Source organism: Amblyomma americanum, chromosome 3 (assembly GCF_052857255.1).
Source record: "Amblyomma americanum isolate KBUSLIRL-KWMA chromosome 3, ASM5285725v1, whole genome shotgun sequence".
Classification (NCBI taxonomy): Eukaryota; Metazoa; Arthropoda; class Arachnida; order Ixodida; family Ixodidae; genus Amblyomma; species Amblyomma americanum.
In genome coordinates, this window is record NC_135499.1 from 91,060,381 (window position 1) to 91,083,731 (window position 23,351).

Consider the following 23,351-nt stretch of genomic DNA (forward strand, 5'->3'; position numbering starts at 1 on the left):
AAGTGAGAGAGCTGGATGTCGACACGAATGGAACGTGGGTGCTTAATGGCTAACTGTTAGTGTTATTTCGCGCCTTGCAAAATACTTGGACGAATAGCTGAACAGGACTACAAACCTGTCACAGCGTTTGTCCAGTGTCCTTGTTCTTCTCCATCGTAGTATGCGCGGTTTTGCAAAAACGCATGTGTACCGACTCGCCCAACTGATCTTTCTGCTTAGAACTACAAAGTCATTCTATTTGCTGTGAAAGCATCGCGGAGGGGCAGTGAACGCTGCGCGGTGGTGTTGTGCGACCACTAATGAACATTACGGTTCACACTTTCTTCGTGTACCTTGGTTTCCTATTACGCCAGTTGAACTACAGTTGTGTTTGCATTTTGAGTCTTTGTTTTCGTTCTTTTTAAGCTTGGGGTCACGGAATATTTAGAGAGGGTAATTGCGCAAAGCTTTCCAAAGTTTATTTTTTTACGGTTTATCACTTTTTGTGGCGATAGATGCCACCGGACTCATCTGGAGTGCTTGCTGACCTTCAAAACCTTGTGTTGGTCTTGTGTGACAGGCACAACCTGGCAAATCTTGGAAAAACTGTCAAAAGGAAAAAGAGCGGGGCACTGCGTATTTTTTTTCGCGAAAGCTCATAAAGAAGGCGTTCGCTTTAGAGCCAATGTTTAAGAGCGGGATACGTGGCAGGGGGCTTTATCCAAGTTTTCACAAAAACCTTTGCGTAAACTCTGAATAGCGGACCCGTTCATGATAAAGAATTCTCAAGAGGTTATCGCATTTGTTCGTGACCATGAAAGCTCGAATCAACCCTTGTTTCCTTTCTCAATAGACGTAACCGAGCTGTTTTATTCCATACCTCAGGAAAAACTCTTTTGTGGTCTTAAAGGTACAATTGATGACTATAGCCCTGTGGCCTTTCAGAATGCATGCGGATTAAGTGTAGATAATTTTTTGAAATGCTTAGGTTTTATCTTTCATCAACCATTGTCAATTTTGAAGGAAAGAACTTCATTCAAGGGCTTGGCGTTTGTATTGGCTCTTGCATAGCCCCTTTGTTGTGTGACATATTTTTATCTTACTGTGAGAAGCGAATTGCTGAACGCCTTGACACAGCCTACTTGGCTAAGGTTTTTAGGTACGTGGATGATTACGCCTTTTTCCTGAAAGTGGTTACGCATGAGGGGGGTATGACAGCAGTGCACCGGGTTCTAGAAATCTTCTCCGAGTGCTCTTTTGGTCTTAGCTTCACCCATGAGGTGCCAGCGCATTGTTCCTTGCAATTCCTTGATATCTGTATTGTTGTCCGCGAAACCCAAGCGTGCTGGAGGTATCAGCCTCGCTCAAAAAAAGCGATTTTAAGCCACCAATTAGCTCATTCTAAGCTTGTTAAAAGGGGTATTACAAAAACCTGCCTGCGTGCTGCTCTGGACAAGTCCTGTAATCATGAAATGGCACACAGCGTGAAGTTTTCAGTTAAAAAAGGCTGACCAGTGTTGTTGTTTCCCTGGGGAGATAATCACCTCTGTGCAAGAGGCCATTGCCAATGAAGCCAGGGGCGTACCTGAGCACCACCGTAGGGAAGAAGCGCAACGCAAGATACCCGTTGCCATCCCATACTACCACCAGATCTCGCATCGCTTGAAAAAAGTGGCTCAGATGGGCGACGTGCCGGTGGTCTTCACCGCACCCCAAAAACTGCCCGGCCTGTGCAACAAGGTGCCGGGAAAGCACAAAGAAGAATGCGGTACCAAGCACGCAGAAAGATTTGTCCCGTGCAAAAGGGGGGTTGTTTACCGTTTACCCCTCTCCTGTTGGAAAAGCTACATCAGACAAACTGGACATAGTATAAACGTCAGACTTCAGGACCACCACGCAGGTGTAGGCGCATTGGCGGGGGAAGGGCATGTGGCCAACCATTGTCGCCACTGCCGTGGTTGCACGCCTCGGTTCCGCGATAAAACTATCCTCAAAAAGGTCGGGTCTAAACTAAGCAGAGAAGTGTATGAGGCCTACTCTATCAAGAAGGAATCCGGCTCGTGTGTCAGCAAAACCTCGGTTAACCTGTCCGATAAAGAGTATTCATATCTAGATTGCAAGATGTGTCGTACACGCCCGCGCACAAGTGTTACGTCATGATCGTTTGTCATGTTACCACGTGATTACGATGATTTTATAATTGTGACGCACTGTTGTAATAAACCAGTTGAAGTTCCGCGCTCTGTCCTGTAGATTTCTTCCTCGTCCCTGGTCTTTTTTTGCGCGGTTTCAAGATGCACTCTACAAATAGTCACCAACTAGCCTCTCTATTATACCTCAAAACGAATTTTGCAGATTCTTTCAGCGCATTATCGTGAGAAGTTTTAAACTAAGCGAGGCCTTTAGGGGCACTGATGCTCTTCGTCGATGACCACTGAGCTACCTTGTTCCTGTTGCCGCTGTCGAGTTCTGTTCTTTGTGGGTCAAGTCAGCTAAATAAACAGTTTTTAGAACCGTCTACCTATTTGTGCCTAATGCCGTAACCACAACGTGACATAATGGTTAACACAGTATCACATGAGAACAGAGAACAGGGTATTGTGTAATACAACATGATCATTTAAAACAAATATAGCCGAGTTGGAATTTTCTCTTGAAAGTTATATTTAGTCCATTCGCTGTAACCGTGCGGAGAAGATTAAAATAGCAGGGTTGTAGCATTTGCAAGGAACAATTATTAAGCGGCCTACTTTCACAAGCGGCTTTTACAACGGAAAGTGTTAACTGGCAAAACATAGGTACATGCATACAGCAGAGTCGTCAGGATGTCTGTCTATAGCACTCAAAAGGAGTGATCTGGGCTGTGCGGACGAAATCAACTGCTAAAGCTTGGTTTGAGACAGCCTCCGTTTGAGCAGGCGCCGCCACGTTGGTGACTCTAACTTCATTTTTTTCGCCTCGCCTCGCCTCACCGAAGATGCGATGGGCAGCGGCCGCAAGGGATGGTACTGCCGGACATAAATAAGAAAACCGGAGATCACGCGTCTCGACGCGCACTGCCCGCGAGCACTGCGGGCCCAAATTTAGCATAAATATTTCACTTTCGCCACCATTCTGCCAATTTATAATAATTTTTTCTGCGTGCATATAACACCTGCTTTCGGCATCAGTATCCTCTTCAGGCGGAAAGTCTTAAAAGGGCAACTTGAAAGCTTTCAATTTTTTTTTTCAAGTGAGCATGCTATGATTGTCCAGTGGAAATTCGTATCCTTCCGGATGCTTAGTTAATCGCTTTAAGTCGAAACATCATATCAGCACAACTTCATTCCACACAAGCTTGAAAGTTTCTGTCATACTGTTTTTTCGTAATTCTTCAAAGACGACTTGCTAAATTTCAAAACTCAGCAAATAACTTAAACTGTTTAAAGCCCTAATCTTGCGAAAACCAGCAAACAAAAATCTGCACGGACCACTGCCGTACACATGCCACTACGCTTATTTTGAAAACAATGTTTCGCTTTAATGTCGCACGGCAGGCTTGAAATACTCCTCGGCATGGCGTCGCACAATTCAGTCATTTTCTGCAGTGCCCACATTGGTGCGCATCGCGGTTTCTACACAAGAACCTGTGTGTGCTAATGTTGTGTAGACAAATGTGACCACCATGCTGGAAGCATACATATAATTCGAACACACTCCTGTAAACCTCGACACGTTTTGTGAGCTCGATTGTAAAAAAAAATCTACAGCTGGCGAAGACTACATTCTTTAATGTCAAGCCGTCAGCGATGGTAAGGATTCAAAAGATATATGCCAAAAGCAAGCAAGCGCGGCGCATGCAGGAAAAAAAACAATATGTCCAAGGAATGCTGATAACAAATTTGTGCGGCGCATTAAAGTTCCTTTGCGTGCGAACTTTACAGCAGCAGATGGCAACAAGCATTGTCTCTGCTTTTGTCCCGAGTCTCTGCGCACGTTGCGCCGGCGATTCCAGCTTTTGGCAAGTAAAGCGCAAAGTTTAAGCAATTGCATTCTGTGCGGCGGCGCATGCATTGATTTACACTCTCTCAAACTAGGCGTTACCGGTAGATAAAGTACGGGCAGGCAAAGGCGCGCTGCTCGATATGTCTACACGGCCGTTCTGATAATTACGCGGGTACTCCACCCACATCAGACGAAGAGCCAGATTATCCAACGAACCTATTACCACAGAGCTGGTTTTATGGTTCAATAAAACCTGTTGCTGGGGTAGTTGGTCGCACATACTTGAATTAAAAAGGTAGCGCAAAAAGCGGGAAAATCTCGATTTCTTTCCGGGTACAAAGTATCCGGGGACTGCTGGTCTCATTAGTACCCGGCACGTGGTTTCAGTTCTGCATTTGAGACATGATCCTGGGAGCCATATATATTGGCGCAATGTTCGAAGCACGCTGGTAAGAATGGGTCATATGTAGTACAAGTGTTGACATCGTCGTCCCAATGTCGTAAATGCCACTCTATGCTACCTCCAATGATCGCTTGCTTGTTTTCTCACTCCGCCGTATTGGCAATGTCACTCCATGGCACCTCCAACGATAAACCTTGATGTGTGCTCTTTACCCCATAGTGCCTATGGCATTCGATCACGCTTCCAACGATGACCTTATTTGTCCGCTGCTTGCCGCGTATTTGCAATGTCACTTCATGACACATCCAACGCCGGCTCTGCGATTCGCGATGCCAATTTCTGTCAAAAGTTCGCAGTTTTAGTTTTTGCGCTTGTTTCAATATTTGTATTAAGCTGTCCTCGTCAATGTCCCCGCTTCACAACTAAGTATTTCCACAAACAAGGAGATACAACGGTTGTCGGGGATACAAGGAGAAAATGATGCTCAGGGGCAGCTTGACTGACCCCTAGTACAGTTACAGTGTCGGCAGCAGGACACATGCAGATATCGAGATACCCCCTGCCAACGGCGAAAGGACGGCCGCACAGTATACTTTATGACAATGTGCGCCGAACAAAGTGAGCACAGTGCGTCCACGCAAGCGCAGAACAGTGGGATAAGTGTTGTGTCTTTGTTTATTTGAATAAATGCGCTTTCAATCTTTGTGTTTCATAACACAATTGACACAAAGAACATGTTTGTAAACACAAGTTTGAGACGCTGAGCTGAGACGCACTCTTCCCGCAGCGCGACCAACTGCAGTGCTCAAGAAACAATGCCATCTTCTATCAGCAGGCTGCAGCTTTCGTGAGAAAGCGCGAGGCCACATAGCCTCCTATATTTTACATGCCTAGTCATCGGCGCCAAGGACAAAGATAAAGATACGCCAGAAAGGCGAAATAGCGTCACTGATGCCGGCCTAGTTTGCGCAGTCTGCCAGAACTGAGTGCGCCATAGCGAAATAAATTAGCTAATGCTCAACAGCAAAAGACGTGGAGGCTGAAACAACCTCAGATGCTGGCCCTGGATCGCCTACTCCAGATGATGAAGCTAATAGAATATAAAAAAAACGTAATTGAGCAAACACGCTGCTCGCACTAGCATGCGTGCAGTTCTCAGAAATATCGCTGTTATATTACCACCAACATGGTTCTACAGTGTCGTATTGCAAGCACCAATCTTTATCATCTGTGACGAAAAAGAACTGCAGCTTCGTAGCTATGCATATGATACCACGCAGCATTGAGTATACGAGCGAGATATGAATAGTCTGTGCAAAAAAAAAAAAATATTTTCACTGCAAATTTTATGCCTTGCACGTGGTCATAAACGCGACAGCCTGCCGTTGGAAGAAGACGTTGCCAGTCATGCGCTTTTTTAACGCAACTGGCAGCAGGACATGCTGCTCGCACTGCAGTTCTGCAAAATTCAGATGAAGCAAATAGGCGTGTGTGGTAGCAATTGTCTCGAGAGTTATTCGCACGTCGTATTTCTCGAGGAATACACAGCGCAGACCGTTTTACAGGCCTCAGCTCATTTTTACTTCAGCAATTTAGTATGCACTCATCTCAATATATCGGCGCCGTCATACGATCAAATATCAAATAATTGTTCGCCACAGTGATGAATGAGGTTGTTTTTTCCAGATCTGCTCATTGCAGCAATTGCAGCAATGGCGACAAGGAGCGAAAAAACTAACCTTATGCAAACTTTCTGTGTGCTAGGGCATGTGCGGTCATCAATTTCTCCTTTCCACTTCACCATATATAAATAATGCGCAGATGTCCCTTCGGTATTTGGACGGTGGGAGTGAAAACGTCGTGAGGGGTAACGTGATGGCATTGCTCACGGTTCTCTTCTTCCCTACGCTTTCAGCTGAAGCATGTGCGGGATTAATAATTTTGACTCGACAGCTTCACATTACAGCCATCATCTTTTTATGGCCTCGCATGAAGTCTTCCTTTGCATAATGAAGCGCTAACTTCAGAAGTCTAGGAAGCGCCAAAGCACGCTGCCCTCTCACCTCTTCCAATTCATTTCCCCATTCTGCCTGCTATCCTTTATTTCCGCTGCCCCAGCTAAGGTGCTTCAGTGTCGATGGCAGATGCCGGGGATAACAAAAATCTTTTCCTTCCTTATTATTATTTTTTTAATAAACCACTACTACTACTACTACTACTGCTACTACTATTGAGAAGAACGTACCTCATCATCAGTATCTGTTGCAAAATGTTCCGAGCCTCTGGGCCAACAAGCGCCATGGCGTTACGCATATCGCAGCTAGAAATGATATATATTAGCGCCCAACTAATCAGAATGGGGAGCTGCATGAAGAATAGTAATTTTCGTGTTTTTCTGAGATAGCACAATAAAGGCAGCAACAATGTATTTACTGCTTTCGGACTAGTGTAATTAAAGAAGTATTGATTTTATTCCATGTTTTGTTACAGTGACAGTGAAAGAAATAATAGAGGCTCCTCAACATTCAATATGATGGCTACTAGGAAGGCTTTTGTTTTGTTTCTGCTTGCCCTTCACATTATTCTGCCGCGGTGAGTAGCCTTTTTTCTTCTAAAAATGTTCGCATTGTGCTACAAACAAAACGGTGTTTATAAAGCTTTCAAAAAGAGATTAATAGAAATAGACTACTCCTTTCTGCCTGGTTTTTATTCGAAGGCGACGACTTATTTGAAACTCAGTCTTTTTTATGCTCTCTTTAGGCAATTGTTATGTTTCTCTCGTTTACTTCTTAATTACAAGATTTAAGTTATGATTTTATGTGGGAAAGCTAGAGCATGTAGTTTTCCAGCTTCTTCCTACACTGTTAGCAACCTGTATTAAGCTCCTACAAAAAGATAAGCGTGGTCCAATTTTTCATTAAAACAGCGCCGATCTGAAACCGGAGCGCACGACGAGCGCCGGAGATAGCAATTTTGTTTGATTTCATGAATGAGGTTTTCTGATTACATGTTTTCGAACGTCAAAATGAACCAAGTGGCCTGGCAGAAAGCATAACTGAGCTTTTGTCGCGTGTTTGTTCGACGGAGATCGACAGCTTGTCGCAGTTTCCTTATGTTTCATTCTATAATAAATGTGTTCAGAACAATGATATGCATTTACTGAGGCCTCCGTGCACACGCTTCGACCAGCAACATCCTTACTTACACATAAAAAAAAACAAGCCGCACTTCTGCAAAATAAAAATGAATTTAGTTTATTAATGCAAAAGCATGAGATAGTTCACCGGCACGAATCCCGGGCGTCGTCCAAGAATTACTGTTAAAAAACTCGCTACTAATATAAACTATTTTATGTCTTCGAACAACGAGAATATACAGAGTGTTACCAGTGATGGTCAGTAATAGTGGTTAAAACTGCTCCAGTTGCAAAAAAAAAATAGGACATCATTAGAATAGTATTGGGATGCAATAAAATATAAATGGAACAGAGTGATAATGGAATGTGAATAGAACTGCAACAGATTTGAAATGTCTTGACGTTACTCGCTCATGAGTTGCTTAAGTGCACCCGGTAAATTTTTTTGCAATAACTCGATATCATCTTTTTTGAACGGAACCTTAACAATGTTCTGTTGCTGGGGCAGCAAATTTACACATAATGCTCGAAGTTTTTTTTCGGCAGCAGTGCACATCAGAAACTGTGCTTTCTTGTGCTGCATAACTATGAGCAGTGCTTGATTCGCAATATTCTTGCACGCAGTCGTTATTCTTTGCTCTAGGTGCTATTTTTGATTTTGAATAGCCCACATGAAAGAAATCAGGTGGCGAGAAATCCGAAGAGCGTGTAGGAGAGAACATGGGCGCTTTGCGCCCGAAGAAATGAAAAGTATAGTTCTGGCCTAGCTACATACTAGTGCTTGATGAAAAACGCCGCAGTACTTTGTGATGTTGAAACCAACTCTACCGCAAATTCATTAGGAGAAACTCACAAAGCAGAGGCGTTGACGAGGTCTCCCGGAATTTTACAAGCACATGTTTTCCCAGTGACGTCCTCACGAAAAGAGGATAAGCCGATAATTTAACGGTATCAGCTGGATCAAAGGTGGGTTCGATTTTCAGTTGGTGATCAGCACGTTAACAAAAGGCGATGAAGAGGTATGTTGTGGCACATAGCAAATAAAGAATCAGCACGATATATCTGTACAAAAACGATAGCATGCGAGATATTCGGTCTTTCCAGAAAACTTAAGCTGTTGTATTTTATTCTAATTCCTGTTACGCAATATGTTCCGGGTCATAGATGCAAACGGAGCGGCGTTATTTGCAAAGACATTAGTTTATCAAGTATGCACATTTGGGTACCAAAAAGAGGCGTATTCTCAATTTAGAGCTGACTAATGCATTGTACGTCTAAACCGTTGTGTCTGCATTTGTTATAATAAGTTGCATCTAAGGAAGCCAAGTGTTTTTGACGCCTTGATAATAATCGAAATTATGTGAAAGTCGAGTGCTACAGACAAAAATTACCACTGCTGTTCTGCGCGGCGCGTGGCTGATCGTACGCATGCTCCACTACAGCACCAGCACGACTATTGCATCCTCGAGACATTTCGCACTCTGAACGCATCGCAAATCGCAACTCAGAAACTTATATAATACACCTCTAAGAGGAGCTACGACACCAACTGTTTGCGGCTGTCGATATTAGATAAATTGTATAGAGCACTCAAAGGCGTCCAGCAGGCGTTGCAATGTCTAATCTGCGATTCTCCAGCCTTTCTTCTCCATGCGGACTTCTATGGTCACACAGGTCGGTGCACATGAAAAGGGCCTAAAGACGCCGAGTACCTTTACAGCTAAGAAAAGTAGCTGATTAAAAAGGCTTCTCAAAACTCGTGTGCGCCTTCCCAGACTCAGCTGCGCGTTTCCTAGATTGCTTAAAATGTATGGCATGGTTAGAACAAATGCGAATTAGGTGCGCTGTTAGCTCCATTTCCACTTGTTTTGGTGTTCGGACCGATTGGTCACGAATGGAAGCTGTTTGAACAGCGATAATGCGTTAATGATCTTATATGCGTAATTGGTCATGTTCTACTTTCCAGTCATATATTCCTAGAAGTCGTTGCACCACTTCTCGCCTAGTGGTGCAGCGGTTAAGCGATGAGCCACTGCCCTGCGATGGCAAGTTATGTAGGGCTTCCGAGACCCAGGTTGGTCCTCGCGGGCAACCTTTCACGACCAATTATCAGTTGATCTGTCATCAGCCACTGTGTGCAATATATATATATATATATATATATATATATATATATATATATATATATATATATATATATGAAGGGAGCCAACAGTCACCGAAATCAAGGTGCATAGGAGAATATATATATATATATATATATATATATATATATATATATATATATATATATATATATATATATATATATATATATATCAAAGTTGAAAACGCTTCATTTAGCCATAGATTTATTTTGAGTCGACGTTTCGGACAGAGCCCGTCCTTTCTCAAGACTGCGGTTACAGGGGTCTTCTTCCTCGTCTTAAGGAGTTGGCACTGCTCCCCGCGGCTGCGGGGTGGGCGGCGGGGGACAGCGCATTTTTCTTCTTTTTTATTTGTTCCCCTTTCTTCCCTTTCTATCTGTATCTTTTCTAGTATTTTTTGCCTCCGTTTGTTTCTTTTTTTCGTGTGTCGTACATGTGTGCCTGTGCCAACTCCTTAAGAAGAGGAAGAAGACCCCTGTAACCGCAGTCTTGAGAAAGGACAGGCTCTGTCCGAAACGTCGGCTCAAAATAAATCTATGGCTAAATGAAGCGTTTTCTACTTTGAATTTTTGCCTCTAGCAACCAAATACGTTTATCTTTCTATACTGTATATATATATATATATATATATATATATATATATATATATATATATATATATATATATATATATATATATATATATATATATATATATATATATATATATAGATATATATACGTTACGAACGTAGGTTGCATTGGCTCCGCAGAATAAAGATTTAAGAGAAGTGGGCACTTCTACAGAGACACATTTTTTTATCAACGTTTCGACCGCGGTGCGGTCTTCTTTAGGACTGCAGTGGTCTCGCGTCATATGGATGTTTTAAGGTTGTGAGCTGCAGAGGAGGGAGAAAGGAGTATAACAAGCATATAGCAACAACAGTTGAAAAAAAATGAACAAAAACGGCCGTGGCTTAGCTTGGTTAAGCCTGGTGATTGCGAAGCAATAGTGTATAGTATTTTCGCTGTTTTCTTCGCTTTTCGTTTTCCTTCTCTCGAAACGCACGTTCCTTCTCGAGCCGCTGCTGCCGCTGTTCCGGGGTTTCTTGGACACGCCTCCGCCGTTTAGTCGCGTTCCAGCGTTCTGAACTTGTAGAAGGAGACTGTCGGGCAAACTCATAATTTCTTCCTTTGCTTCTGCTGTTTCCACAGAGGAGGTTGCACGTTGTCGCCGAGCTGCATACTGGGTACGCCGCTTAGAAAGTCGTTCTTCTCGTTCTTCTTCCGTCTCAGTAGCTCGCTGAAGCTTCCTCTTTGCATTCTGCCGAGCTGCCTTGTTCGTAGGCACCATCGTAACATCTGGCTGTATGACTGCCTTGGCGAGAGGAGCGGAGCTGGTTTACACAGCTGGTGTGACGTCACACCGACCGTAGCGCCCCTGGTGAGAGGAGCGGGAGTTTGGCCGCCGTTGGTGGCTACCGCCTCGCCTCGCGACGGCGTGAGATGGGGCCCCGTTTTTACACAGCTGGTGTGACGTCACTCTAGGTCACGTGGTGTGACGTCACGCAGCGAGGTCACGCTAAAGGTCAATGGTGCCTACCACCGCCTCGCCACGGAACGGGCTGAAGTGCGACCTAAAGAAGTATTGCTTCGCAATAAAAAATAAAAAAATAACGATGGGGGTGCGGGGAGCAGACAGGTACAATATTCAGGGAAGAAACAAAAAATAGAAAGAAAAGAAAAAGGGGGAGAACTAGTATAGTAAGGAAGGAAAGGGGTACAAAGGAGATGGCGAAACGAGAGAAAGGGAGAGGAAGACGGTGCGGGGGACATGGGCAACGCGGCAACCACAGGCGTACGAAAGCAAAATGTGCAAACAAAACGCACAAACAAAAGGCACAAACACAAGGAGGGCGCCGCTGCAGATGCGTGCCCAAAGAGGCGCCGCTGCGCAAATGACACTGGCAGCGACGAACAGGCCAAACTAGGCGCCTTTTGGGGGTCTCCCTAATTTCCGGTGAGCTGAGGGCTACAACGTTAAGGAAGGAGTGGGCTACGTTAACGAACACATGTGTAAGACCTTACTCAGGGGGTCTGGGTTTGACTGAACGGTGCACCCCTCTCCCCGGGCGGGTCGTTGAACTGACTTCGTCGGGAATACTTGTTTGTAGGGGTGGAGGGCTGGGCTAGCTGTGTACTAAGATTTCCAATTGTCGGAAAATATATGGAAGGAACGTCAAAGCTTATCAATACTGCACGAGGCATGATAGTGTAAGTAAGGAGCGGTATGATTGCCTGGGATATACACTAGGAGTTGTAAAGGGTATATCTGAGTTATCCAATTAACGAGAAGTGTAGTATCATTTTGTTCGGAGGTCGTGAATAAAAGAAAGTTTACCAGACTTTTCGTTAAGACCTTCTTGAATAGTATTAAACTAGGATGGATAAAATAGGATTTACATTGTTCACTTTCTCGCCTGTTTTTGAAGCCCCCTTGAATAATTGTTACATTTAGTTGGTCAAATGGGTGTCCTTCTGCGTTTACATGCTTGGATAGGGGAAGATTTGGGAGAGACCTTGTGTGTGCGCGGGGATTGTTAAATCGAATGCGCAATGCAGTGTTTGTCTGTCCTACGTATTGCTGGTTACACACAGTGCATTCAAGAAGGTAAATAACGTTTGATGAGCCGCACTCAAAGTTACCGTTGATTGAATGCTGGAAAACTGACCTCGTACTAGTTGCGGAACACGTAGTCTGCATGTGCTTGTAAACTTTGCAGCGACCTTTAACACAGGGCTGGCATCCATATTTTGGGGTTTTGTGTTCCTTGGAGTGGACTAGATGGTTCTGAATGTTTCTGGAACGCCTGTAAATTACGCGGGGTGCGCATGTAAATATTTTCGATTGTCGTTGACTTTGCTGGAGAATATTAAAGTGCTTATTAAGAATTCTGCTTACGTTCGGTGCGTTACTGTTAAATGTGAGAATAAGGTTTGTAATGTAATCATTTCGGTTATCTATTTGGTGCCCCTGGAGTATTTGACTACGGTTCAGATTTGAAGCTCTGCTTATGGCGTCATCAATAAGGGAACGTGGATAGCGCTGTGTTAAGAGCACGTTGCGCATGTGTTTGGAGTTTTCATGAATGTCTAGGTCGTTAGAGCAGATTCTTCGAAAAGGATGGGCCTGTGAATAGGGGATGCTGATTTTGCAGTGACGGAGATGGGAGCTTTGAAAATGTAGACATTTTGTGAGTTGTTCGGTTTTCTATAAACGGTTGTACGAACTGACCCCTTGTCCAACAGAATGTCAACATCAAGAAAGTTGATTTGACTGGCTGAGTAACTGTGCATAAACTTTACGCTTGGGTGTACGGAGTTGAAACTGTCAATGAAACGGATAAGTTGTTGTTCTGTGTTTGTCCATATTATAAAAATATCATCCAAATAGTGCTTGTAAAAGTACGGCTGAATTAGACAAGAAATTTTGACTCTATATGATGCATGAAGATGTTGGCATAATTTGGGGCCATTCTTGTTCCCATATCGGTGCCACTTACTTGTAGATAATATTGAAGATCAAATTCGAAACTATTATATTCTAACACAATTTTGGCTAGTGTTCCTAAGACGTTTGGCCTTAGAGATTCATGAGGTCTCTGCTGTTCATAAGATTCTAAAAGGGATGAAATGCCGTCGGCATGGGGAATATTTGTGTATAAGGATGTTACATCCATGGTCACAAGAAAGGCTCCTTCAGGTAATGTTATATTGTCTATCTGGCGGAGAAAGTGGTGTGTATTTTTGATGTAGGATGAATGTGTGGCTGGAATGTGGCTAATTAGAGTGTCAGTGTACTTTGATATTGGTTCTGTTATGGTGCCGATTCCTGAAATTATTGGCCATCGAGGAGTACCCGTGATCGCCTTGCATAGTTTTTTGGAGATTTCATTGTGTTTTGTGAGGTGGAGGAGAATGTCAGATATAGATTTTGAGTGCTCGTCGGTGGGGTCGCCATGAAGTTGTTTATAAAAATTATAGTCAGAAAGCTGTCAGATGCCTTCTGCTATATAGTCCAACCTGTTCAAGATAACAATGCCTCTGCCCTAATCAGCTGGCTTTATGACGATGTCGGTACGGTTGCTGAGCGCCTCTAGAGCAGTACGTTCTCTTTTAGGAAGATTGTCTGGTCCTAACCTGTTGTTTTTAAAATTTTCAATAATGTCATTATGAACTGCCTCAATATAGATATCCAAGTGTTTTTCCCATCCGATGTTGGGAGTCCAATTTTGGTTTGCTGGGTGGAAGGCAGAGTTTTGGTGGGTTTGGTGGGGGTTTTCGGGCTTATCAAAGAAGTATTCTCTCAGGCGAAGTTTTCTGGCGAAGTCGTCAAGATCTTTCAGGAGTTGGAAGTCATTGTATTTGCCTGTGCGGGAGCAAAAAGTCACCCCTCTAGATAGGACGGCTCCCTAATACTCTGTGAGCGGAGTTAGAGATAGATTGGTGATGTTGTCTACACTTTGATGGCCCTGTTTTGAGAGTTTTCGCCCTTGGCTGACCTTTGACTGAGCGATATCAGGGTGGGGAGAATTTGATCCAACCGCACTTAGTGCTTCTTTCATCCATTAGTCATGGGGAACATTGTCCAGTGTAAATTTTCTAATTTTGATTAATGCCCATTTCTGAAGTTTTTTTTTTGTTTTGAAACGTTCTAGTTCCTCGGCCTCCAGCGCGGAAACAAGAAGAGTGTTCCGAGCCCGACGCTCCTCTGTTCTCAGTATCACCGAAGCTTTCTCAGAGTGATAATAATAATAATAATTGGTTTTTGGGGAAAGGAAATGGCGCAGTATCTGTCTCTTATATCTTTGGACACCTGAACCGCGCCGTAAGGGAAGAGATAGAGGGAGTGAAAGAAGAAAGGAAGAATAGGTGCCGTAGTGGAGGGCTCCGGAATAATTTCGACCACCTGGGGATCTTTAACGTGCGCTGACATCGCACAGCACACGGGCGCCTTAGCGTTTTTCCTCCATAAAAACGCAGCCGCCGCGGTCGGGTTCGAACCCGGGAACTCCGGATCAGTAGTGTCGAATTGTGATTTTGAGTAACTCCAGGGAAGCTGATTCTTATATGTCGTTCCATTTCATTTTGCCTCCTTCTGATAGATTATTCATTGCTGGTATCAGCTTCACTTGTAGACCTTTCGGTACGATATTAGCCCGAAGGTACATTTTTAAGGTTTTAACATGGTCATGTCTAAGCCGCTTATCAATTATTTTTCGTAATTTAAGAAAAGCTTAAGTTTTGAAACAGGGCTGCTGGTGATAAGAGAACAAGGGAGGCGGAGTACTCACGCGGCGTGCGTATCAGTCCCTGCGTACTCACTGGGCGGAACCACAACGCTTCCGGAGGTCATAAAGTAAAACAGGGGTGCTGGGGGTCACTCCACAGTTATATGACGTGCTGCTGGTGATGGGTCACTGTTCTGGTGCAGAATCCACGGCAGGTTTCCGCCTCGGTTGCGTTCTTCTCTTCGGGCTTGCCTCTCGACACGATGGCTTGTTTGATGTGCCCGCCTGGGCTGAGGTGCTTGCTGTAGGGGAACGTGCTGCTGCTGTACCACTGGTGGTCTGGGGTGGCTGTTTGCTGCGCTGCAGTGTCCCCTCGATGTTCGGGAGGTGATTGGTGGGCTGGTGGTGATGTCTTGAAGACTGGCTGCTGCTTGTCTGGTAGACATAGCATTTTGGTTTACGACTTGTGCAAATGTTCGAGGCTCTGCAGTATTCATCGAATTTTGTTGCTGCCGAGGCTGTAGAAGTTGTGGCACGTAGTCCCTCCATTGCCCCAATGTGCGGTGGCTAATTCGGAGGAGTAAGTTATAGATTTTCCAAGACAGCAACGAGACTCCACCAAACTGGGGTGCACGTCATCTGCGGACAGAACTTTGCTAGGGTGGAATATTTCCATTCGGTGGTCTACGAAGAAGTGTTCTGCTTTTGTCGGCAGATGTCGACAAGGGGGGCATTAAAGGTCTGGGCCTTCTGGTTGTTCTTTACCCCTTGAGGCCTGTTGGTTGAATTTCTGCGCAAATTTGGCACCCGAGGTAGTACCAGCGTTGCAAAAATGTTAAAAATATCAGGTCTTCCTATTCTGATTTGATGGATCTGTTGCACGTACCGGTCTGCGGCGGTAGCGGCATCCATGATTGCGACGTCGTTGCTTCCGACGTGAAGAACGATGTCCGACACACCTCGTGGTACCCAATCCAGGAGGTTGGGGATGTGTTCAATTTTGGCACCAGGTTGGCAGATAAATGCCGGGGTTTGCGGGATTGCAGGATCGAAGTGCTGATGCAAGCATTTTACTTGAGAGTCTCCGATGATAGCGGTAGTTGGGCTCTCGACGGGGAATTTCCAAAGGACGTTGGCTCCGCAGAATAAAAATTTAAGAGAAGTGGGCGCTTCTACAGAGACACATTTATTTATCAACGTTTCGACCGAGGTGCGGTCTTCTTCAGGACTGTAGTGGTCTCGCGTCAGATGGATGTTTTATGTTTGTGAGCTGCAGAGAAGGGAGAAAGGAGTGTAACAAGCATAAAGCAACAACAGTTCAAAAAATTGAACTAAAAATAAGAATAAAAGTGGGGGTGCGGGGAGCAGACAAGGGAAATATTCAGGGAGCAAGCAAAAAATAGAAAGAAAAGAAAAAAGGGGACAACTAGTATAGTAAGGAAGGAAAGGGGCACAAAAGGAGATGAAGAAACGAGAGAAAGGGAGAGGGAGACGGTGCGGGGGACATGGGCAGCGCGGCAACCAAAGGTACGCGAAAGCAAAACGCGCAAACAAAACGCACAAAAAAAATGCACAAACACAAAGATGGGCGCCGCTGCACATGCGTGGCCAAAGAGGCGCCGCTGCCCAAATGACACTTGCAGCGACGAACAGGCCAAACGAGGCGCCTTTTGGGGGTCTCACTAATTTCCGGTGAGCCGAGGGCTAGAACGTTAAGGGAGGAGTGGGCTACGTTAACGAGCACATGTGTAAGAACTTACTCAGAGGGTCTGGTTTTCACTGAACGGTGCACCCCTCTCCCTGGGCGGGTCGTTGAACCGACTCCGTCGGGAATACTTGTTTGTAGGGGAGGAGGGCTGGGCTAGCTGTGTACAAAGATTTCCAATTGTCGGAAAATGTAAGGAATGAATGTCAAAGCTTATCAATACTGCACGAGGCAGGATAATGCATGAGTAAGGAGGGGTATGATTGCCTGGGATATACACTAGGAGTTATAAAGGGTATATCTGAGTTAGCCAATTAACGTGAAGTGTAGTATTATTTTGTTTGGAGGTCGTGAATAAAAGAAAGGGTACCAGGCTTTTCGTAAGACCTTCTTGAATAATATTAAACTAGGATGGATAAAATAGGATTTACGTTGTTCACGTTCTCGCCTGTTTTTGAAGCCCCCTTGAATAATTGTTACTTTTAAGTGGTCAAATGGGTGTCCTGCGTTTACATGCTTAGATAGGGGAAGATTTGGGAGAGACTTGGTGTGTGCGCGGTTTTTGTTAAATAGAACGCGGAATGCAGTGTTTGTCTGTCCTAAGTATTGCTGGATACACACAGTGCATTCAAGAAGGTAAATAACGTTTGATGGGTCGCTGTCAAACTTACCGTTGATTGAATGCTGGAAAACTGACCTCGTACATGTTTGGGAACACGTAGTCTGCATGTGCTTGCAAACATTGCAGCGACCTTTACCACAGGGCTGTCATCCATATTTTTGTGGCTCTGTGTTCCTTGGAGTGGACTAGAGGGTTCTGAATGTTTTTGGAACGCCTGTAAATCACGCGGGGTGCGCATGTAAATATAATATTTTCGATTGTCGTTGACTTTGCTGGAGGATATTAAAGTGCTAGTTAAGAATTCTGTTTATGTTCGGTCCGTTACTGTTAAATGTGAGAATAAGGTTTGTAGTGTAATCATTTCGGTTATCTATTCGGTGCCCCTGGAGTATTTGACTACGGTTCAGATTTGAAGCTCTGCTTATGGCGTCATAAATAAGGGAATGTGGATAGCGCTGTGTTAAGAGCACGTTGCACATGTGTTGGGAGCCGAGAAAGTCAAGGAAATGAGGGGCTCGTTTGATAAACTTATGAAGGGAGCAAACAGTCACCGAAACCAAGGCGCATAGGGGAATACTTAATTTTTTTTTAATCTGTAGTGCTGATCAGTGGGATAACAATACTTCGACTAATCTATCGCTTAAAGAAAATTACTTATAAAGCCGCAGAAAAAACAACCATGCCGCCGGTGGGATCCGAACCCATGATCTCCGAATATCGTGTCCGGTGCTCTACCAACCGAGCTACGGCGACGGCTGGCCAATCTGCTGCTCTCGCGGGTATTTATGTTTATTGGGCATAAGCGAACCTTGAGAGTTGACCAGCGCAACACTCGTCCATAGGGGCGGACGAGGCACGCCCTGTATTACCGCAAGTGTGTCGTGGAACGTGATCTAACGGCGAGGGCGGAAACTGTGCGAGCGCCTTCTTATGCTATCTATGGCATCAAGACTGCCAAAACCGAGACCCTTGTTAAGCTATAAGCAGACAAAGCTAATGAAATGAGAGGCTCGTTAGACAAACTTATTAACGGAGCCAAAAGTCACCGAAACCAAGGTGCATAGGGGAATGTTTAAATTGTTTTAAACGTGTAGGGTTGATCAGCGGGATAATAATACTTCGGTTAATCTATCGCTTAAAGAAAATTATTTTTAAAGCAGCAGAAAGAACAACCATGCCGCCGGTGGGATCCGAACCCACGACATCCGAATATCGCTTCCGGTGCTCCACGAACTGAGCTACGGCGATGGCTGTCCAATCTTCTCTCGTGGGTATTTGTGCTTATTGGGTGTAGCGAACCTTGTGAGTGTTCACCAGCGCCACCCTCGTTCATAGCGGCGGACGTAGCACGTCCTGTATTACCGCGAGTGTAAGGTGGAACGTCATCTAACGGCGAGGGCGGAAACAGTGCGAGAGCCCTCTTATGCTACCTATGGCATCATGACTGCGAGAACCGAGACCCTTGTTAAGCTATTAGCAGACAAAGCTAAGGAAATGAGAAGCTCGTTGGACAAACTTATGAAGGGAGCCAACAGTCATCGAAACCAAGGTGCATAGAGATATGTTTAATTTTTTTTAAGGCGTAGTGCTGATCACTGGGATAATATTACCTCGATTAATCTATCGCTTAAAAAGTTACTTATAAAGCAGCAGAAAAACAATTAGGCCGCCGGCGGGATCCAAACCCACGACCTCCGAATATCGTTCCCAGTGCTCTACCAACCGAGCTACGGCGACGGCTGTCAAATCTGCTGCTCTCGTAGGTGGTTATGTTTATCGGGTGTAAGCGAACCTTGAGAGTTTCTACCAGCGCCACACTCGTCCATAGCGGCGGACGTAGCACGTCCTGTATTAGCGCGAGTGTGACGTGAAACATCATCTAACTGCGAGGGCGGAAACTGTGCGAGAGCCCCTTATGCTACTTTTGAAATCAAGACTGCCAGATCCGAGACCCTCGTTAAGCTATTAGCAGACAAGGTAAAGGAAATGAGGGGCTCGTGTATATATATATATATATATATATATATATATATATATATATATATATATATATATATATATATATATATATATAGAGAGAGAGAGAGAGAGAGAGAGAGAGAGAGAGAGAACAGAAAGAAATGCATTATATTAGCCGCACTGCCATCGTTAAGAGCAAAAGCGTGCTGACCTTGACAGACCAGAGACACTGACCCCACCGTGGTTTCACCGCTTCCTCAGCGCTGACTCAAGCCCCCGTAACATTTCATGGAGGTTCAGTTTAACATCCTTGTACCGCCCTGGATCTCCGCAGCAGGACGCTACCGACCCTCGCTATGCCCAAAGACGCCTGCCGCCGAGCTGTGCAGGTGGGCTCCACAGTCTTCAGTTCCGGCTACCTCCGGAAGTGGGGCCTCGTCCTCTTAGCGGTACTGACGACCAAGGCGCTGAAGACTGGCTCATATCATACGAGCTTTTCAGCACATATAACAAGTGGGACGACACTGCCAAATTGAATATTGTCATCTGTTATTAACGGCGTTGCCAACCTGTGGTTTCGCAACCACGAAGCAGACTTCTCCACCTGGACTGCTTTCGAGGCGAACCTCACCGAAGTGTTTGGACGTCGTCCTGTGCACAAGCTGCGCCCTAAACACCGCTTGCGCGAGCACTCTCAGCAGTCGGGTGAGACGTTCACAAGCTGCACTGGTGTGGTAAACCTGTGTACGCGCGTCAACGCGCAGATGTCCGATGCTGACAAGATCAAGCATATTCTGAAAGGCTTCGAGCATGACACCTTTCAAATGCTGCTGTCGCGAGATCTCCACACCGTTGCCGAAGTCGTCCGTCTCCGCTAATGCTTCGAGGAGCTGCGCAAGCAGAGGCTAATCATTCGCCAGCACGCAGCGCCTGTCGAGTTTCTTGCCGGCCTATCGACTGCACCCGACCATTCACAAGTATTGGCGCAGACCGAAGACTTTGTGCGTGGGGAAGTTGTATGTCACCTTTAGTTCCTGCCACCTTCCTCCTCCTCTGTGCAATCTTCGTACCTGGCGCCCGACCTTCGCACTGTCCTCAGTGAAAAAGTGGCTGAGGCGCCTGCACCAGCACTGCTGCCCGCACCTATCGCTGCATGCCTGACCTGCGCTGCCGCCGTCGCACGGCCGTGGCCGCCTAACTACCGTCCACCCTACGCAGCACCTCTAACGTCTGTGACTCAAATTCCTCATGCTCCGACGCCTTTGTTACGACCGATTCGACTATTCGGCAATCCCTGGCGTACTAGTGACAATCGGGCTATTTCTCACTCTTGCGGATTGCCTGTTCTTCTGGTCCCGCTTTGCCTTCGTCGTGCGCCAATCTTCCAACATCCTGGTTACTGGCCTCCTCTCAGTGAATACTCAGCGGCAGCAGAGCCGCCACAGAGTCGCCCGCTTTCGCCTGATCGCACTACTTTCTCAACCTGTCGCTCATCTTCGCTTCGTTGCCGCTCCATTTCTCCCATGCGTCGGCACCCGCATCTTTCGCAAGAAAAAAAAACTAGACGCCGTAGTTCCTGACGCAAGAACCGCGCCACCAGCGAAACGCCCAAGGCCTCAACTATCTCCCGCAAATCTGATGGCCGTTTCAGTAGAGGGTGTTTCTGTTCTGGCGCTTGTCGACAACGGTACTGCTGTTTCTGCCATGGCCATCAATTTTTCAGCTTCTTGGGAGAAGTCACGACCCCACTTTCTGGATTCTCGCTGCGGACCGCAAGCGCGCAGGCTATTGCACCGTTAGCGACGCGCACGGCTTGCGTCGTTATTCAGGAGATCTTCTACGTAATTGAATTCATCATTTGGCCAAGCTGTTCTCATGACATATTCTTGGGTTGGGACTTGCTGTCGCGTCTTCGCAGTCATCGCAGTCATCGACTGTGCTCGTGCTGAACTAGAGTTCTTTGCGGTCAGAGGTTCCTAGTCGTCCGATGCCCATTCTGCTGCTCCTGCCAAATCCGTCGTTGCCGAAGGCACTGAACTGCCTGCCTGTTCTGTTCTTGTGCACATCACTTCTGACCTTGTTCTCGACGGCAACGAACTTTTTACACCATAGCCCCTCTTTCTGTGCCGCAAGTACCTGCCCATACCTTCCGCCGTCCTCACCCTCGTCAGCTGGCCTCACAACGTTGTTCGTGACAACTGCGTTTACCTATGTTTACGCTCTGCGTCGCGGTGAATACCTCGGTACAGTACAGAACATTGATTTCATTCTCTATCGCAATAAGACGCGATTCGCCTTCCCTCGACGTATATGCCCTCAGCCCGCCAAGATCCTGCACTCGACACTTCGCCTCCAGACGTTTTCCTGCCCTCTATCGACGCCTGTTTCCTGCACCTCAACGCACTCAACTTCTCTTGCTGCTTCATCGATTTCGTTTTTCCTTCGATTCCCACCAACCAGTTTTGACCCGCATGTCGACCGTCACCCACGACATCGATACCGGTGACCACACCCCTCTGCATCAGCGCCCATATTGTGTCTCCGCCAGTGAGCGCCAAGTTATGCAAGAGCAAGTTGACACCATACTTCAGATCGGCGTGATCTAGGCGTCACAAAGTCCCTGGGCCTCGTCTGTGGTACTCGTGAAGAAGAAAGATGGCTCTATTCGTTCCTGCGTTGATTACAGCCACCTGATTAAGGTCACGCGAAAGGATGTTGACCCTCTTCCTCGCAATGTTCATGCTCGGGACTGGCTTCAAGAAGCGAAACTCTTCCCTTTTCTCGATTTACGCCCTGGATACTGGCAGGTCCCCATGGCAGCCGACGATCGCCCTAAAACCGCATATTGTGACCCCTGATGACCTGAATGAAGCTAACGTCCTGCCTTTTGGTCTCTGTAATGCCCCGGTTACTTTTGAGCGCACGATGGACAGCAATCGGTGCCGCTTGAAATGGAAGTCATGCCTGTGTTATCCCGACGACATTGTGGCCTTTTCGCCCGACATTGCGACTCATCTGTCTCGGATGAAGTACGTCTTAAAATGTCTTACGGACGCCGGTCTTCAGCTGAACTTAAAAAGATGGCGATCTGCTGCTCGTGAGCTGACAATATTAGGCTACGTTGTGTCTAAAGAGGGCGTCCGCCTCGGCGCCGAAAACCTTGTGCAGCGACAGCGTTTCCGAAATGTACTTGCATTAACGAACTGCTCAGCTTCCTAGGCCTATGTTCCTTTTTGACGTTTTATTCGCAACTTTGCGGCCACTGTTTAACCTTTAACTCAGCTTCTCGGCAGCAACCTAGATTTTTCGATTTTGTCGCCTGCCTGCGAAGACGCCTTCAACACCATGCGCAGTCTGCTCACGGCACCACCCGTCTTCCGTCACTTCGACCCGCAATTCCCAAACGGAAGTACACACGGACGCCAGTGGCATTTGCCTCGGGGCTGTGCTCGCTAAACGCAAGTCTGGATACGAGGAATATGTGGTGTCTTACGCCAGCCGCACCCTCACGAAATCTGAATCCAACTACTCTGTGACGCAAAAAAAGTGCTTGGCCATTGTCTGGGCCCTTGGAAAGTTTCGACCCTATCTCTATAAGGCTCTCTATTTGACATGGTCACCGACCACCATACCCTATGTTGGCTTTCTTCGCTAAAAGATCCCTTTGGTCGCCTAGCTCGATGAGCTCTCCGTCTCCAAGAATATAACATTTGTGACTTATATCGGTCGGGCCGCAAGCATCAAGACCCTGATGCTCTGTCCCGCTCCCCGCTTCCGACCGAGCTTGCCAGCCTCTCCGCCCTCGAATCCACTGCACATTCACTTACCACCTGTGACATGCCTTCTGAGCAGCGTAACTATCAATGCGCTGCATCTCTTATTTCTTGCAGACCCATCTACGCCTCCACTATCCCGCGCCCTTCGCCACCATGCTTTACATTTTGATATACGTGATGATCTTCCCTATCGGTACAACTCTAATTCTGTTGGATGGAAATGGCTTCTCGTCATTCCCCGAGATCTCCGGTCCCAAGCCTGCACTTCTTTCCACGCTGACACGCAAAGCGGCCACGCGGGAATGTTCAAGACGTACACTCACCGTAAGCAACTCTCTCATCACTCCGCTGGAGAGTTGCAGCCACTACA

The 23,351-nt window shown here is 46.1% G+C and overlaps 1 long non-coding RNA gene across 1 annotated transcript in view; it reads left to right on the forward strand.

The window, feature by feature from the left end:
- The first annotated feature begins 6,183 nt into the window (after positions 1-6,183).
- The window catches only part of LOC144123145 (uncharacterized), a 53,857-nt gene continuing 36,689 nt past the window's right edge, over positions 6,184-23,351 (forward strand). Inside the window, exons 1-2 of the long non-coding RNA XR_013313024.1 lie at positions 6,184-6,233; positions 6,857-6,958. This is a non-coding gene — a long non-coding RNA (uncharacterized LOC144123145). The remainder of the gene's footprint in view (positions 6,234-6,856; positions 6,959-23,351) is intronic.